The 18,311-nt window shown below is 37.8% G+C and overlaps 1 protein-coding gene across 5 annotated transcripts in view; it reads right to left on the reverse strand.

Moving 5' to 3' along the window:
- The window catches only part of LOC149134382 (uncharacterized), a 37,543-nt gene that overhangs the window by 15,536 nt on the left and 3,696 nt on the right, over nt 1–18,311 (reverse strand). For 2 of the 5 annotated variants that reach the window (XM_089356421.1, XM_089356419.1), the window contains exon 2: nt 14,219–15,215. The gene's annotated coding sequence lies outside the window, so the exon portion shown is untranslated. Of the gene's footprint in view, nt 1–4,785; nt 4,942–14,218; nt 15,216–16,359; nt 17,923–18,311 lie in introns of those variants that run through there. The other 3 variants (XM_089356420.1, XM_089356423.1, XM_089356422.1) reach the window with 3 other exon arrangements.

Here is an 18,311-nt window from a genome sequence, read left to right on the forward strand (position 1 = left end):
GATTACACTTTCTCCTAAGAAAACGAAATCCTATTGTGAAATTCAGTCCAATGTTATTTAGTATAATGATTGATAAAAATCTGGGAAAGTTTGAGAAAATGACAAATTCTTATTATTATTGTGTAAATTCCGTCACTGTCAAATATAAGCATCCGCTCACACACGTTATCTTAATCTCTCTCTCTCTCTCTCTCTCTGTCTTTCACACACATATACTCGCTCTGTCTGTCTCTCTCTCACACACACACGCTCACACATATACATACATCATTGGGTACATTGATTCAATAGAAATACACCTATTACCCAATTGCGTATTATTCACACAAACAATGTGTGCGCGCGTGTGTGTGTGTGTTTGCTTGTGTAATTAGACGCATAAACACACTTGTTCATGTATATTAATGAAAAACAATGGGGCTTTGTTATTGACAAAGTGTTTTGAATTCTTTGTTATGAAAAACAGGACGTGTGTGGTGTTTTATTGGTGCGCTAACACACACAGTGTATCATGTTTGTGTGTATGTAACGGCGCGTGTATGTGTGTTGTATATGTTTAGTGTATGAATTGGCGGTGGGGTGCTGTTCATAGTTAACTTCGTACCGTGGTATCTGTCATCACCATTTTCTTTTCTGAATCCAGCTGCAAGATTAGAACACGTTCCCTACATTCCCACCTGCACCCTGTCCTTTATTTCTTAAGTCTACATGACGTCAGATAGAAATGAATGCGCTAAGAAATGTGTGGGTTTCGAAATTCTATCATCGGCCTGTATTAACCCTTAAACAATGGGAAAGGGTTACATGAATGTGTGTACCAACCGGGCTAAAATAAAACATATATATCTTTTTCTTAAGAGTAATTTTTATACTTTCTTTCATTTTATATCGGTACAAAATCTATAATAATTGTTAGTTTCTCGTACAATAAAATTTGCTATCACATTGTCGAAAAGTGCCGTAAAATATTCACTTTTATTTGACGAAGACAGTAGTAGTCTTGTAAAACTTTTGAAACACCAACAGACGATGTCCGCCGTTTAATGGTTAATTAATCTAACACAGTTTTCTAAACGTGAACAGTAGGTTACAATGGCGGGTCGTGTATAGGAACTATGGAACTGCAGTACTCCTATTTCCACTCGATATTATCGATAACATTCAATATAATGAGTCCTTTTTCCTTAATTTTTTTCTTTCTACTTGTACATTATATAATCCTTAAGCTTAATGTTATTAGCCATCCCCTAGTTTATGAAAAAAAAAACCAAAATCCTTGTATAGAACTGTGCGCTTCAGAGTTCCAGCGACGCGGTGTTTGGCTGTTGTGCGCATGCACACATGTCCGAGATAGGAAGCTTCACTTAGGGAGAGAGAGCACTGCGTGAAAGTGTAGAGAGCACTGTGTGATAAAGTGTAGAATTAGATTATTATCCTGCTTCCAGCTTCAGTATTGCTACCAGGATTTGGAAAAAGGGCACCCCCTCCATTTTGTGTTTTAGGGGGTATTTTTGAAAAACAAGAGGGAAATCGCGGCGGTGTTCAGTGAACAAATTAAACACACTACCTGGCAGTGGCTAAAACGTAAACCGATCAAGTTTATGTATAAATTTTCTTTTTATATGTTTGTTTCCTTTTACACAAAATTAAAGCATCGGCTAAAAATTTTCTGAAGCAGCACCCCTACTAATTTTATCTAGAAACCGCCACTGGTAGGTTGACTTGATAATATTTTCTTTTTCTACTATAGACACAAGGCTTGGAACTTTGGGGAAGTGTGTAAGTCAATTACATCGACTCCGGTGCTCAACTGGTACTTTCTTTTATCGACCTCGAAATGATGAAAAGCAAAGTCGACCTAGGCGGAATTTGAACTCAGAACGCAAAGACTGACGAAATGTCACTAAGCATATTGTTAATTCCGGCGAGGTTGACTGTTCCTTTCGGGAGTCGATAAAATAAGTACTAGTTGAGCACTGGGGTCGATCTAATAGACTTAATCCACAACACCGAAATTGCTAGCCTTGAGTCAAAATTTAAAACTGATATTACTTTTGTTGTCAAGGTGGTCAGCAAAATGCTTAGCGGCATTTCGACTGTCTTTACTTCTGAGTTCAAATTCCGCCAAAGTCAGCTTTGCCTTTTATTCTTTCAGGGTCGATAAAATAAGTACCAGCTGAGCACTGAGATCGATTTAATCGACTTACTCCTTCACCTAAATTTGCTGTCAAATTTCTGTTAAAATTTGAAACCGGTATTAATATTGCTGTTTATTCCCGGGTTAAAACGTGATTAAAAAAGACCTATGACTGAAACCGTTCCAAACATAACAATACCATTATTTTTATAGACAGTGCACCTAAGATCACAGTATGTAACATGAACTTTATATAAAACGGCAAGATAAAATTTGAGAAAAAGTCTGCATGGTCGCTCGATCTGCTAGAAATAGCAAGTCGAGCACGCAGAATTTTTCTCATTAATTTATATGAATAGTTTTGCTACTGCTACCGTTGCTGTTGTAGATAACGCTCTTCTTGATTGTGACGTTGTGGTAGTGGTGGTGGTGGTGGTGGTGTAACTAAAGCTAAAAGCACTTAAATTCGCCTTTAACGCGGATGTCGCTTATCTACACGGATATAACGTTTCAAACGCTTGCAATCTAGCCACAGGTCTCGATAGCAACACCGGATATTTCAGGCATTTGTCCGTTCTTTGACAACTCTTAGCTAGATGGCAATGAGAAAGAGCATGTGGAATGTTGCGTGGTATTAAAGATACAAGAACCTTGTTGATGTAGTGTAAGGTGGTGCAAGGAAGACTATTTAGTGAGTTGTAGTATAGTAATGGAGACAGTGTAGTGGTGGTGTTGGTTTTGAGTGTCAGTGCGTGGTAATGGAGACGCGTATTTTGAAGGTGGTGGTATAGTAGAGCGGTAGCGCAGACAGTGTGGTGGTGAATTAGTGCGATAGTGTAGGCATAGTTTGGTAGTGCAGGTATAGTGTAGTAGTAGAAACTGCTGTAGTGACGAGATGAAGTATTAACAGAGACATAGTGTGGTGGTGGTGGTGGCATTGATGTAGTAGTATAGTTGTGGATTAGTCTAGTAATGGCGTCTGCGTGGTTGTTTAATGGCGTAGCCAGCTTCCATGAACATTTTATCGAGCTTCCGAGATGATGAGAGAGAGTAGAAAAGAAACTAGGCTTTGGTCCTTATGCTTGCAACAATTTATACTTTGCTGAAGGCACCTAGGAGTTATGTGGTGGTAAACCAAGAGACAAGGCTAAATGAAGTTATGATGTCAATGTTTTTGCCTTAACTGAATTTGTTGTATTGAAGCTGGGGGATAAAATGCAGCGGCGATCGCGTCAGGATTTGAAATCTGACTCGTAAAAGTATGGGAGTTGAACAAGACCAAATGAAAGCATATTGCGCGCGCGCGCGCCATGGAGTATTTGTCCAATGCTCTTGTGTGACTGGGTTACGCTCATTGGATGTAATGTGTGAGTGAGGGTTATTTGTGTGGAGTATAATGTGGAATTTATGGCATGTTGTATGAGTCACAGTATGGCTGTCAGTACTTAAGTGTTGTGTGGATGTAAGGAAATGTGTCAACTGCTGCGTGACTGCAAAGGAATGTTCCGTGCCATGTAGCGTGGATTTGAAAATCTCGTGTAAGGTGTAAGGAAGATAGCCAGGGCTTATCTCATACAATTTAGTGAGGCATTCGGAGTATGTTACATGCGGTGAAGTAAATTTGTCATGACGTACCTCACCTGCTTTGCTATCAAGTCTACCTAATTGTAAATAGATACCAGAGGCTTGCATAACTGGCCGCTACACGTAGAAGCAACGTCGCCACCTTCATGTTCATGTGTGGATTTAAACCATTGTCATTATGTTAGCAGTGTAAACTAATAAACTATTCTAAACGGACACAACCACTAGAACTGACAAATCAATCTTAACTCAACCGTTATGGATCCACTGCTGGATGCAGTTTCATTACGTATTCTGATTGTAGGCTCACTTGTCTATCTTGATGGGTTATTTATGCTATTGTAGGGCTACCAGTTAATGTTACTGGTTTATCAATGCTGGCTTACCTATACTCAATTTCCGGAATACATCTCTGTCTTATTGGCTTATTTAAGCTGATTATTAGCCTACGTGTTCATAGTGCTGGCTTATCTACACTGATTGTAGGTCTACCTAGCCATGCTGTCGAATTATCTATGTTAGTTGTAGACCTAGCTTTCTATGTTGCTAACACGCCGATTGTAGGCCTACTTGTCCATGTTGCTGGTTCATCTATGCTGGATTATATTAATTTGATTTAAGCCTACCTGTTTATGCTGGCAAGTTGTTGGTTACAAGTGGGCTCCTGAGATTGGGTGATTAGCTCTGGCTATCGGCATCTAGATGGCATTTGGATTCAGAACTGAAAGTGTCGGAACGCATATTGCAAAACGTCTTGCATTTCATTAGTTCTGCGAAGCCACTGCCCCGGACTGGCAAAAGCGTCTTCGGTAGAATTTGAACTCAAAATTCAGACAGCCGGAACGAATAACGAACAACGTTCTATTCGATGCTCTTAGAATTGCCAAATCACCGCTTACTCATTAATTAATCACAACCATCACGACTGTTTTCCATGAGCACTATAAACCCCACATCTATGTCAGGCCTATCAAGGGAGGCTCTACTAGAAATAGGGATAAAAATTACTTGTAAATCAAACCACATCTGAAAGAAGGAAAAATGATTAATGTAGCACTTGATACCTTTTCTGAAGGAAAAATGGAATGGTCACGGCTGGAACACATTTGATCATTGGTTTCCATGATGAGGTCAGGTTTAGACTTGAACCACATCTCTGTCTCAAACAGCACCACGAACAACAAGCAGACTACGTGGCCATACTGTGATTGTCCGACCGGCTAAAATGAAAATAAATGTAGTGATGACAGTTGGAACACATTTGATCATAGTCCTTATAATGGCTAACCTGGGGCTAAACTACCACTAACACAACTACACTTACAATCAAGGGGAAAAGGAAAATAAGATTACCGGTCTGTGTGTGATTTGAATTATTGATATATATTGCGGGAAATGTTCTGTTTATGAGAGACGCTACTGTGGATTGGATGCAGATGAATGGTGACAGTAGATCTAATGATGAAAACATTTCAGCCATCACCATCATTGTTCAAATTGTTTTCTGCCTTGTTTAGGACAGTTGGGAGCGGTTTCAGAGAAAATTTAACTTCTTTTCTCTTAGCAGTCTAAGCGAACACGCTGGGGCTCAAACATGCGCTCGTCAGAGTCGTGCATGTGCTGGGGGTAAAATCACAATATGGCTTGTGTTTTCCAAAGTTATTGTAGTGCTGTGAGTCGTTTAAGGTAAATCTTAATATAGTGTGTTGTCAGCAATATTGTAGTGGTGGTTGAGGATCGTTGAGAGTAAATAACATCGTGATGTGCATGTTTTCTTTAATCTGTTTTGTTTGTTTCAGTTATTAGACCACCGCGATGCAGGGGCACTGTCTTGAAAAATTTTAGTCGAACGAATCGACTCTCATACTTATTTACGGGGACATAAACACACCAATATTGGTTGTCAAGCAGTGGTAGGACACACGCATATAAACGATGGGCTTCAGTTTCCGTCTACCGAATTCCCCGACAAGGCTTTGTTTGGCCCATGGTTAGTGTAAAAGATACTTGCCCAAGGTGCCAAACAGTGGGACTGAACTCAGAACCATGTGGTTAAGAAGCAAACTTCTTATCATATAGCCACGCCTACGCCTGTATTGTTAGAAATAGTTTATTAGTGGTATTGGTAACGTTGGAACGGAGATATAATATATCTTTTGGGATGGGTTGTATGGTTTTGCAAAGTTTTACATTTCAAACACATTCAATATAAGAGGGATGACAAAGGAATAAAAGATTATGAACTTCATTAACTTACGGTCGTTTCTGCTATAAGATGCAGTGGACTCAAAGTTGAGTGCCTGAATAACACTTTAAAGCTTCATCGGAGACTCGAATATGAAGTACTATTTATTTGGTAAAGAATTACATTTGTGCTTACATAGGGAACGGTATCAACAACATTATTCTCTACATAGGCACAAATGTAATTCTTTCCCAAATAAATTACACTCCGTATTTGAAGCTCCGATGAAGCTATAAGGTGTTATTCAGGCACTCAACTATGAGTCCATTGCATCTTATAGCAGAAACAGTTGTAAGCTAATGAAGTTCATAAGATAATCTTTTTATTCTCTTATCTCTCTCTTATTACTGTTCTGTACTCAATCAACACTTCGTTCTGAAACACGTATATGGAGTTCTACATCGGGTTATCGGTCTCTCAATGCCTAAGCGAAAATTTGCACACACACTATCTCTCTCTCTCTCTCTCTCTCTCTCTCTCATATATAAGGATGGCTGTATGGTCAAAAATGACAGTGGAGTGGTGTACGATCAACATTGGCTGAATGAGATTACCAGCAACTGTTAAGTGAAGAATTATACGCTTAGTGGAGGCGCAATGGCCCAGTGATTAGGGCAGCGGATTCGCGGTCATAGGATCGCGGTTTTGATTCCCAGACCGAGCGTTGTGAGTGTTTTTTGAGCGAAATCATCAAAAGCTCCACGAAGCTCCAGCAGGGAATGGTGGCGAACCCTGCTGTACTCTTCCACCACAACTTTCTCTCACTCTTACTTCCTGTTTCTGTTGTGCCTGTAATTCAAAGGGTCAGCCTTGTCACACTGTGTCACGCTGATTATCCCCGAGAACTACGTTAAGGGTACACGTGTCTGTGGAGTGCTCAGCCACTTGCACGTTAATTTCACGAGCAGGCTGTTCCGTTGATCGGATCAACTGGAACCCTCGACGTCGTAAGCGACGGAGTGCCAACAACAACAAAATACGCTTAGTAATTATTGAGTTACATATTTTTATGAATCTAGGTTCAAATCATAACGAAGTCGACTTTGAAATTTATGTCTCTGTGTTGATAATTAAATACCGAGATCAATATAATCAACCATTCTCCTGTATAAAATGTGTAGCACTATGCTTCTGTTAGAAATTCTTGTGTGGTTGTTGCTGTCATTTAGCTGTTGTAAGACCTAATCGAGCAGACTCGCAATCAAAGCCATCCCTGCCGTGACCTACCAAGTCTATTACTTGTGCGCAGTGGACCCAGAACATTATCCAATGTGATCTTTTTTAATGCAGCTGATATGAGGATTAACTAGACTATAATTTCTAGAAAAGACTATCATTGGCACGATCAATGAAAATAAGGCAATTCTACAAGAGTATTTTCATGTTGCGGATTATCCATAATTCTTCGCAGTTTGGTGGGGCACTATTGTAATGTACCCTATACATACTGATGATAGGTGTTCAGATTCGTTCTTTATCTATTAGCAATTTAGCTATTTCAGTTGTGTACTTGGAATTATAATTGTTTAGTGTAGCACTAAATATTGTTTCGTGCATATTGATGGATGCTGTTCGCTATTAACCATTATCCTTTATTAACGTCGCTATATCAGCTGGGACTGTTTATGTTGGCAGTTTTTCTTCATTACGTATCTCAGATATCTATCTTGTTATATGTCAACACTTGATGAATGTGTGTTTGTATATGTGTACGAATTCGTGTGTGTGTGTGTGTGTGTGTGTATATAGATATGCGCGTCTTTGCTGGTATGAATATACGTGCGTATATGTGGGTGAATGTGTATTTTGTGAATTTCGGAGGCGTTAAAATCAATAGTAACAATTACCTTCGACTTTAGAAAACCACCGTCGATTATTTTCGTTTACACTACCGCTGCTACTTCCAATACTACAGCATCGGAGTTTCGGCACGGTCACGTTAATCGACCCAAGTTTATTTCTGTTGCGGATTTTAATCACTATTGAAGTGATAAACTGAATCCTGTGAGATTTGAAATTATGACTTGCCAGAGAGATTAGGGCAATTACCCCTTGACCTTTTATTTTTTAAGGGCTACGGGGATGGTGAGAAAAAGAAAAGAGATTATCTTCAAATAAAAAAAAAATAAATAAAATAATTGGCTGGCACTCCATCGGTTACGACGATAAAGATTCTGTTGGATCCGATCAACAGAATAGACTGCTTGTGAAATTAACGAGCAAGTGGTTGAACATTCCACAGATACGCGTACCCATAACATACTTCTCAGAGAGATTTAGCGTAACACAGAAAGTGACAAGGCTGGCCCTTTGAAATACAGGTACTACTTATTTTTGAGTGGACTGGAGCAACGTGAAAGACATACACTTGCTCAAGGATACACTGCGCTACTGGGAATCGAACTCCCGATCTTACGGTCGTGAGCCGAATATCCCTAACCACTAAGCCATGTGCCTTGAGTGAATTAAGTCTACCTCCTAAGAATCGAAAACGCGATGTACCAGATCAAATACCGCAAATTAATTCGTCAGACCTACTGACAGTTCCGAACTATCGTCCCAGACTTGCTATTGTATTATATCGACTTCAAAACGATGAATGGTAAAACAGACCTCATCAGGATTTGAAATTAGAACGCAGAGATATGGAACAAATACTGCAAGGCATAAAAATTATATAACGATGAAGAATTAAAATATGTCTATAAAAATAGCAGCTCAAATAAAGCCCTGCAGTCTAACTATCAAATACCCGACGCTAAATATCTGAAGTATAATATAGTGGGGTAAAATTCATTTCCAACTAGACAGAAGTGGCATTAACTGATGTGTGTTCCGTTAGATTGCAGAACTGGTTAAAGATATCTCTGTATTCAAGATAAAAATGGGCTCTAATATGAAGGGCTTCCGGATTTTTTTTTTTGTGGTTTAGTCAAACAGGACGACAACGTCTATGACCTTTTTCAGGGCGGGAAAAATGCTTGAAATAAATTGTTAAACCAAGCAAAATGTTAAGACTACTACTACCTAAGATCAAGAACAATCCACGAGACACACTTTCGGGCCGTTTGCATCTGCTAAATTTTACCCACGGGCTTTAGTCAATCCGATGTTATAAAGCAGAGCAGTCGGGTCGAACCCGAAATCACGAAGTTGCAAAACCAACTTCTTAATTACACACCCATGACTTAGACTGTTGGGTTAGTACACTTGATTAGATGCCTTGTAGTTTTTAGTCTCTATGGTCTCAGCTAAAAATTTACTGGGTCAACTCTCGTTTCATTTCCACGAAGCTGATTAAACTATTGTGGTTTAGTTCCAAGCCAGATCTGATGTAGCAAATCTATTGTCAAAAGCGTTCCAACCATGAATATCTCACATTTCTCCAGAATATTCTTTTCTACTTTTGGTACAAGGCCCGAAATGTTTTGGGAGGAGGCCAGTCGATTAGATCTACCCCAGTACGCAACTGGTACTTAAATTATCGACTCCGAGAGGATGAAAGGCAAAGTCGACCTTGGCGGAATTTGAACTCAGAACGTAGAGAGACGAAATACCGCTTAGCATTTCACCCGACGTGCTAACGTTTCTGCCAGCTCGCCATCACCTTTCTCCAGAATATTATTCAATGAATCCTTTTCTAAGACAGCAAGGTGTTTTCTTTTCGGTTGGGGGAAGAGAGATTTGGTTGCTATTTCTAGCATTTCCACCCGAAGATATACACATGCAGATGTCAAAGATAGAATCTCCCTACCACAGCGTATTACCAACGCTTTGCCCACCTTTGACCATAGATTTGCTGAATGTGGGTTGAGCTACGACTAGAATGTTATCAATGTGCATAGAGATCTTTTAATTCCTCACTGAAATACAATCGTATAATTGATGTAGCGATTATTATTATTACTATTTTTTTAGGTGGAGTTGTCGCCTGACAGTATTTAGTTTCGTTCTAGTTTATGCTCTCAGTTGAAACCCCGCTGGACTCGACTTCTTATCACTCGGGAGTCGATAGATAGATTGTGCAACAAATCGACTACACTGTTCTGTCAGAAATATATGCATTAATACCAACGTGAGAAATCTTTATCACGGGATGGAATAGATCGGTTGGATAATGACCAAATGCATCATCCTATTTAGTCACGTCCCCTATCTGCTTTGAATTGAATTCCCGGCGAATTTGACTTTAATATTTCATCTTCCCAAGGCCTGTAAAACATGTAAAAAAAACAAACAAAAGATGGTGTCAATCAACAATACCCTCTCTAACAGTTTGCATACTTGCAACAATGTTATAAATTATAATAAATAACATTGAGAGCAGTGGAAGGCAGCGACCTTCGGGGTTCGATTAAATAAGTACCAGCTGAGCACTGAGATCGATGTAATCAACTTATGCTCCACCCTCTCCCGACATTGTTGGTCTTGTGCTAAAATTTGAAACCAATATTATTAAGAGCAGTGAAAGTGGTAAGCTGGAGGAATCGTTTGCCCGACAGGAGAAATGCTTAGCAGCATTTCGTCCTTTTTTATGTTCCGAGTTCAAATTCTGCCGAGGTCGACTTTGGCTTTCGTCCTTTCGGAGTCGATAGAATAAGTATCAGTCGAGTACTAGGGTCGATGTAATCGGTTACACCCTTCCCCACAAATTTCAGTCCTTGTGTCTATAACAGAAAGAATTATTATTTCTGAGGAATGGATTACGTTTTTGTTTTGGCTTTGATGAAGCAAAGCTATAGAGAAAAGTTTTCCAACTCTACACTCGCGCCATCATTTTAATATCAGTGTATCCAAGACTGCTTTATCCATGCTCTTTTAACATGTCAGGTGACCACATAAACATAATGGTTGATTACATTAACATCAGTCGTATATTGGGATCAATTCACCTGATTGTACCTAACCCTGCGAATGTGAGATCTTGTAGCAATTTATTATATATATTAATTATAATTAATAATAAAAACTGCATATCATTATAAATATAAGTAGTCAATTGATAGACAAACTATTATAAAATATATTCCGGCGATGAACATCCCATCTTTTTCTCCTATAGAGCAACGAATAAAATGACTTGTGATATTTGTTCCGGTTCCCTATGCGCTAAGATCAAATCCCGTCGAAGTTACTTTTGGTCTATATCTTTACGGAGTTGATAAAGCAGCCGCTTCACTCTCCTACTAGATGGGCAAATTGCTAGAGCGTTGGGTTACTGTTCCCGTGATTGGCGTTCGGGCAGCAACACCGGTGACGATTCTGTTAAAAAACTGTATCAGCGCTTTCCTTCCCATTGGACGTCATTAGTGACATGAAGACACGTATGCTTGTCTCCATTACATAAAATATAGTTGCACACGACTGTGCCTCGAAGAACAAACGGAGATATCGGGTTCCAAGCGCCAGCAAAATAGCCTCTATGAGTTCACTCAACCTGCTAGAAATAACAGCCAAATGACGTTGAAATCACAATTTTTAATTTTAAAAGAAAAGGTAAAGCATATTGGATTATATAATCTTGGATATACACTGGAAGGAAAATACGAGATTGTCATAGTTGGTATCTCCTTTGATTGTTAGCTAAATCTACTCCACCGGGTTTGATCTAAAAACTTAACAAGTGTAATATGATACAACTTCTGCTCCGAAAATTAATTTCTCAGTTATAAACGTAAGAAATTAGAAACTTGATAACTGAAGGATCTTAATTTCAATCGACAGTCGTGTTTGATAGTTATTTTCCTTTGTTATTTATTGCTAAAATCTACTTTTATAGATTATAGATGGGATAGTTAAGGTAGGAACATCTTTGATCGTGTAAGTCTTCTCGGTCTAACCTAAAGAAATTCCAGTCACAAGGCAATGGTAAACTCCAGGTTACAGAAGACATATTTTTGTGAGTTTCTATTATTCTTTGATGTGTACAACTATTAGCGATATTAACTCCAACAGTTTTCAATAGATTGAAAATGAAAATAAACGAAAACCCAATGGATCCATGTTCCTGGGTACAAACGACGCAACTTGGTGTAACCTTTCCACATCAGAGAGAGAACCAAACTACATTGAAAAAGGCCGTTGTAAACGGTTGAGAGTCCTGATATACAAGGCGATCTTTCTCCTCCTCCTCACCACCATCACTACCACCAATCTTGCGCCAGCGTTAAGTTATTGCTATTCCTTTTCTCTCAAAACTGGTGCAGTATTTGATTAAATGGAAATGCGGTGAAGTTGGAAGAGTGTAATTTAATTGAATCTTTTCATTTACTTTTGGACATCAAATCCTGCTGGGGGGTTGACTTTGTCTCTAATTCCTTTAGGGACGATAAAACAAAAGCTGGTACTAAACAAGGACTTATTAAGTACGAAATATCGGCCTTTTCCGTAAAAAGTGTTGGAAGAAAAGAAGGAAACGACGTCGTAAAAGCGAAAGAGATACAGAGAGCGCGATTTCTTTTGAAGGGGTTACGGTTAGGGTTTTAGGGTTAGGGAATTCCGAGATCTTTCTGATATTGACGGGTACCACTTTTCATTTATGTTTTATGTAGTGTTTTTGGTACCGAAACACTTTCAAACTTCGTATACTTGTATATTTTGTGTTATAGAACAGATAAAAAATTCTGTATTCCAAGTTATTTCATGTAAAAAATTGTCGTATTTCGGTAATTTCAACCAATCACTGACGTCTATTGAGGTGAAAACAATTACTGCAGTGAATTGTGAACACAACACGTTGTGCGGTGTAATGGAATCTTTTCCCTTGAATAAAATTAGTGCCGTTGTTTGTCAACAACAACAACAACTATCAGCGGTACTGTTATTTATAACATCGTTCGTGCGTTTGTACTGGTTTTAGTTTTAGGGTTATGATTATTTTTGCCATAACCTAACTCATAACCCTCACCCCTTACTAGGGAATAACGATCTTGACACCGGCAAAAATGATTGCTTACAAAAACAGCAGTAACTGTATTCAGCTGAATAGACGTCAGTGATTGGTTGAAATTACAGAAATACGACAACTTTAACATGAAATAACCTGCAATATTGAAATTGTTAAGAAGGCTAAGAGAAAAAGATGTTTTATATGACACATTCTACCAGTATCCTAAGTTTGAAAGTGTTTCGTTAAGAAAACAAGTGGTGCCCGTCAATTCAGAAAGATCCGGCAAGTTTGCTGATTGAAAGCCCTTGCGGTATATTTCCGTTGCACCATGTTTTGACATCAAATATCAACGCCAACGATAAAATACCAGTAATATACTGTGAAGTTTATGTCGATTAGGTTGACTACACACTCGCTCAGAATAAACTGTAGCAGCTTAAATTCAAACTCCTCTAACAAGGGATAAGAAATAATCTAAATTCAGCGAACAAAAGTTCAGACATTAAAAGTTTGTACTCCTGCTTTAGCTGTGATGGATATAACTAGAAAATACTACCACACATGTATGTATGACTTAAGAAAAAATATTTAAATTGTTATTAAAGTTTACTAGTTAAATGAAACAAACTTCAACGTGTAAAACAGGACTTAATAGCCAGTGGAAGTTCCAACAGGTTGAAGAACTTGTGGACTCAAGATTTAAATGAAAAGCTCGTAATTGTATTAACACACTTTGTATAACCGCCCTGAGGCAAGTGTTTACAATATTAAATTGTAAACTATAATTTTTAGTACGAGGAATATCCAGAGCAATATTAACCTGGGCCATCAGGTTATGTATGCTTGTGAACACCGTTGTTTATCCAGTGTATTAAGTCCGTTGTAGATTAAAAAAAGAAATATTGTTCCTATAAAAATATTAATATCAAGATTGTGCACTAAGTCTCCCTTGTATGAAGACTTATTTCCATTCGTTTGTTCTGTTCGAACTTAACTTGCCAAAAGTACAGTGATACACTTCTATAAAGTTTGGTATTGTTCTTAAAACGAAGAAAAAAATATTTATTGAAATTGCTACGGAGAAAAAAAAATCTTTGACAGAATATCAACATTAAATGTTAAAAATAATTCATAAACAAAAGTAAATTTCAACACACTTTGAAGGTATTATTGAAGAATATTACTTCGCTAATTTTTGAGGCAACGTGCGTCAGCAAAAGCAAAAACAACAAAAAAAAAAAAACCAGAACAATTCAGTTTATATTTCAAACTCTTCTAACGTTGTTTACTAGAGACTGTGTAATAAAATACTTAAAAATCACTGCGAAGAAGAAACGTAAAAACAAAATATTTTAAAACTCACTGGAGCGAAGATTCGAACTTCATTTATGCAATCTCCCGTCAGAAGATTTCAGCATGTCTTTGGAAACAAGAAAAATGTCAACAAGATGGCGTCAGCTTTATTTTAAAAGAGACGAGTTAATTTGAATAGAGACCACTTAGCCACACTGAGTCATCAGACGTTCTAACTGATTTAATGAATTTAAGAAAGGGCGAAGTGTTATTTTACAAATTAGTTAAGCAGTTTAACCAAGATATTATTTTAAAAAATAAACAACATATATATTGAATGTATTAAATTTTTTTATCACATTAAACATGCAATAATTTATTTTACAAAATTACATTTCCGTAGTGTTCAAATGAAATTCATTACTAAAATAACTGCTTATATTGCAACCACGTTTTATTAATATTACTTTCAAATTTTTTGGCGCAAGGCCAGCTATTTCGGGGGAGGGGTTATGTCTATTACTTCGATCCCAGTGTTCAACTGGTATTTGTTTTGTCGACCTCGAAAGGCTGAAAGGCAAAGTCGACCTTGGTAGAATTTGAACTCAGAATGTAAAGACGATTCTGCCAGTTCACCGCCTTATGATTTATTGATATTAGATAGAAATTCGAGGTCCACTTTGCTTTTCCTCATTTCGAGGTCGATAAAATAAGTACCATTGAACACTGGGGTCGATGAAATCGACTTACCCTTGTGCCAAAATTTGAAACCAATATAGGAAATGCAAAATTAGAAAAAATATAAATTAACATAATTTGTTTTTTAAGAAATTTGATGGTAAAAGTATTTGTTTTAGAATAAAAAAAAATAGCTGGTATCTTTATTTTGACTTGAGTTGCTGAAACTCATTCTATATCAACTGATTTATAATTATCAGTGCCGTAGCCTCATCCAAAACTGATTCCTTGGATATTACATTGAAGTCAAATATAGTCTGCTTATTTTATCCAAGATTTTCTCATTGTATCACAAAAAAAAAATTAAAAAATTTAGTGATGATCTGCATCTGTAAATAAAAAAGAAAAATGAAATTCATAGATTAAGTTCATGTGATATGACAAGCAATGAATTTTTGCGTTTTAGGTTTACATCATTCTTTGAGAATATGAGAAAAGCTTCCATTTCTTTTCAAACAGAAAGTGAGAGCTGTCAGCCTTTTCCATCAAAGAATACCTGACTTACAAAAAATGAATGTTTGAGACAAGATACAAGGCAATATTAGAAGTGAGTTTAAAGCGGTGATCTGGCAGAATCGTTAGCACGCCAGTGAAAATTTCCTTCGGTATTTCGTCTGTCTTTACATTCTGAGTTCAAATTTCACCGAGGTCGACTTTGCCTTTCATCCTTTCGGAATCGATAACATAAATACCAGTTGAACACTGGAGTCGATTTAATCGACTTACACCTTCCCCCGACCTTACTGGCCTTATGCCAAAATTTGAAAATATTCGAACTAAGCTTAATAAGTCCTTGTTTAGTACCAGCTTTTGTTTTATCGTCCCCAAAGGAATTAGAGACAAAGTCAACCCCAGCAGGATTTGATGTCCAAAAGTAAATTAAAAGATTCAATTAAATTATACTCTTCCAACTTCACCGCATTTCCGTTTAATCAAATACTGCACCAGTTTTGAGAGAAAAGGAATAGCAATGACTTAACACTGGCGCAAGATTGGTGTTAGTGATGGTGGTGAGGAGGAGGAGGAGGAAGTTGAAAAATTTAATCACTGTATTTGATTAGTATTATTTTATTGACCCCCCACCCCGTCACAGATGAATGAAGAGCAGAGCAGACTTCAAGGGGATTTGAATTGCAAATGTTAAGGGACATGGCGAATGACTGCAAGGCATTCTGTCCCTCGCTTTACCAATTCCAAACTCCATTGACTTTGTCTTTTAGTTCCTTTTTTTCCTTTCATAAAAAGAGTACCAGTTATATCTGCAAATTTTCCCTCGTCTAAAACCTTTCCCATTGAACCTATGTCAGAAATCATCATCATCACTAGCATCATTGTTATTATTAAAGTAACAATCTGGCTGTGCCGGAAAACTGCTTAGTGATATGTCTTGAGACTCTTTACGTTATGAGTTTGAATCCTGACATAAGTTCAAAAGGTCAACTTTGCTTTTCATGTTTCGATAAAATAAAGTACCAGTCAATACTGGAATCGATGAAATCAAGTTGTCTCTCCTCTCGAAGTCGCTGGCTTTGTACCAAAATTAGAAAGAATCATCATTATTGTAGGCCGGAGGCAAGAATGGTTATTTACTTGAAGTTTTACAGAAGACCATAATTGAAATTGACACCAAGTAATGGTAACCCCTTTAAATGTATGATCTTGAGCGAAGACTAACAACTCCTTAAATATTTCTAACATATGAACTGGCTGGTCCCTTAGTCTCTGTAAAAGCATTATAAGTAGCAATTTGAGACAAAGCAGCATGTTCAATGAAAGAACACCACATTAAAACAAAAAGAATGGCAGATATTCTGTAGTAATATCAGCAATACGGTCACGTGGGAATGTCATGTGGTCTAGTCTCCTCTGTAGTCCTGTTTGTTTCTCAACTTACTGACTATAATGCCTATTCTAATTTACATCAAAATCTTATGAAAATTCGAGTTTGTTTTTGAAAGCACAAAATCTATTGAATCGTATCTCTGTTACATTATATTTTAGTTATGCATGATTGAGTAAATGTTTAAAGCGGTTTAGTACTTCTGACTTCCAATACCTTCGAACTGTCAAGGTAACGGTTGCTCTCTGGCAGGATTATGATCGAGCTTGTGGCTGTAGAAACCTCCGGCTTTATCGGTCCCCGGACCATATCGCTGCTCACCGAGCCCCATGAGTCAGAGTGGCTGTTCCAACGCATCTCCGTCGCATCCTCTGGGGAAACGCCTTTCCTATTTTGTCTGCTGGGACCACAAGGCAGTCTGAATTACAGAAAAATGTACGTTCCACTCCTTAATGTATAATTACTACATTTTAAAAAGGAACAGGTTAAATACGTAGGTGAATGAAAGAAATTGCTCTTCAGGAGACCATGAAAAAGAAGAGACAACTAAATGGATAAATAAAAACCCAAAAGCAAAGCTAGAAAGTACCTTAGCTATATCTTTTACATGATGCCTATTCTGAGGATAACCTTTAATGAAATAAGCTGCACTTGTTTTGGATTCTTCAATGTTATATTAAATCTTAGTCCTTTTTCAAGGCAGTTGATGTGATTTGAAAGAAATCTTGTCATCCCATCCTACATATTTGTGTGTGTTTGTATGCGTTTGCATATATATATATATATATATACATTTATATATATATGTGTGTGTGTGTGTGTGTGTGTGTGTGTGTGTGTGTGTGTGTGTGTGTGTGTGTGTGTGTGTGTGTGTGGGCACGTGGCTTAGTGGTTAGGACATTCGGCTCACGATCGTAAGGTCGTGAGTTCAATTCCTGGCGACGCGTTGTGTTTTTGAGCAAGACACTTTATTTTACGTTGCTCCAGTCCACCCAAAAACGAGTAGTACCTGTATTTCAAAGGCCCAACCTTGTCACACTCTGTGTCATGCTGATTTTCCATGAGAACTACGTGACAGGTACACGTATCTGTGGAGTGCTCAGCCACTTGCACGTTAATTTCACAAGCAAGCAGTTCCGTTGATCGGATCAGTTGGGACCCTCGTCGTCGTAACCGACAGAGTGCTCCTAATATATATATATACCGGTGTAAGCACATGAAATGTACAACAAGGTGGAAAAAAGAGTACTCAAATACCAGAGGTAGAGTAATATGCTTTATTTAAAAGCAGCAGAAATATAACAAAAGACTGTTACTCTGAGTTTCACGTTCCCGTTCATCGGACAGTTTTATTAGAAATGGAGCCTCCATTTCTAACAAAACTGTCCGATGAACGGGAACGTGAAACTCAGAGTAACAGTCTTTTGTTATATTTCTGCTGCTTTTAAACAAAGTATATATATATATATATATATATATATATAATGCATACATATGTGTATACATATGTGATATGTGTGCATACATGTGTACATATATTTTAGAGCAAACACATGTGCTAAGGATGCTGCTAAACTCAGTCTCT

The sequence above is a fragment of the Octopus bimaculoides genome, chromosome 8 (genome assembly GCF_046866305.1).
Source record: "Octopus bimaculoides isolate indiv1 chromosome 8, ASM4686630v1, whole genome shotgun sequence".
Classification (NCBI taxonomy): domain Eukaryota; kingdom Metazoa; phylum Mollusca; class Cephalopoda; order Octopoda; family Octopodidae; genus Octopus; species Octopus bimaculoides.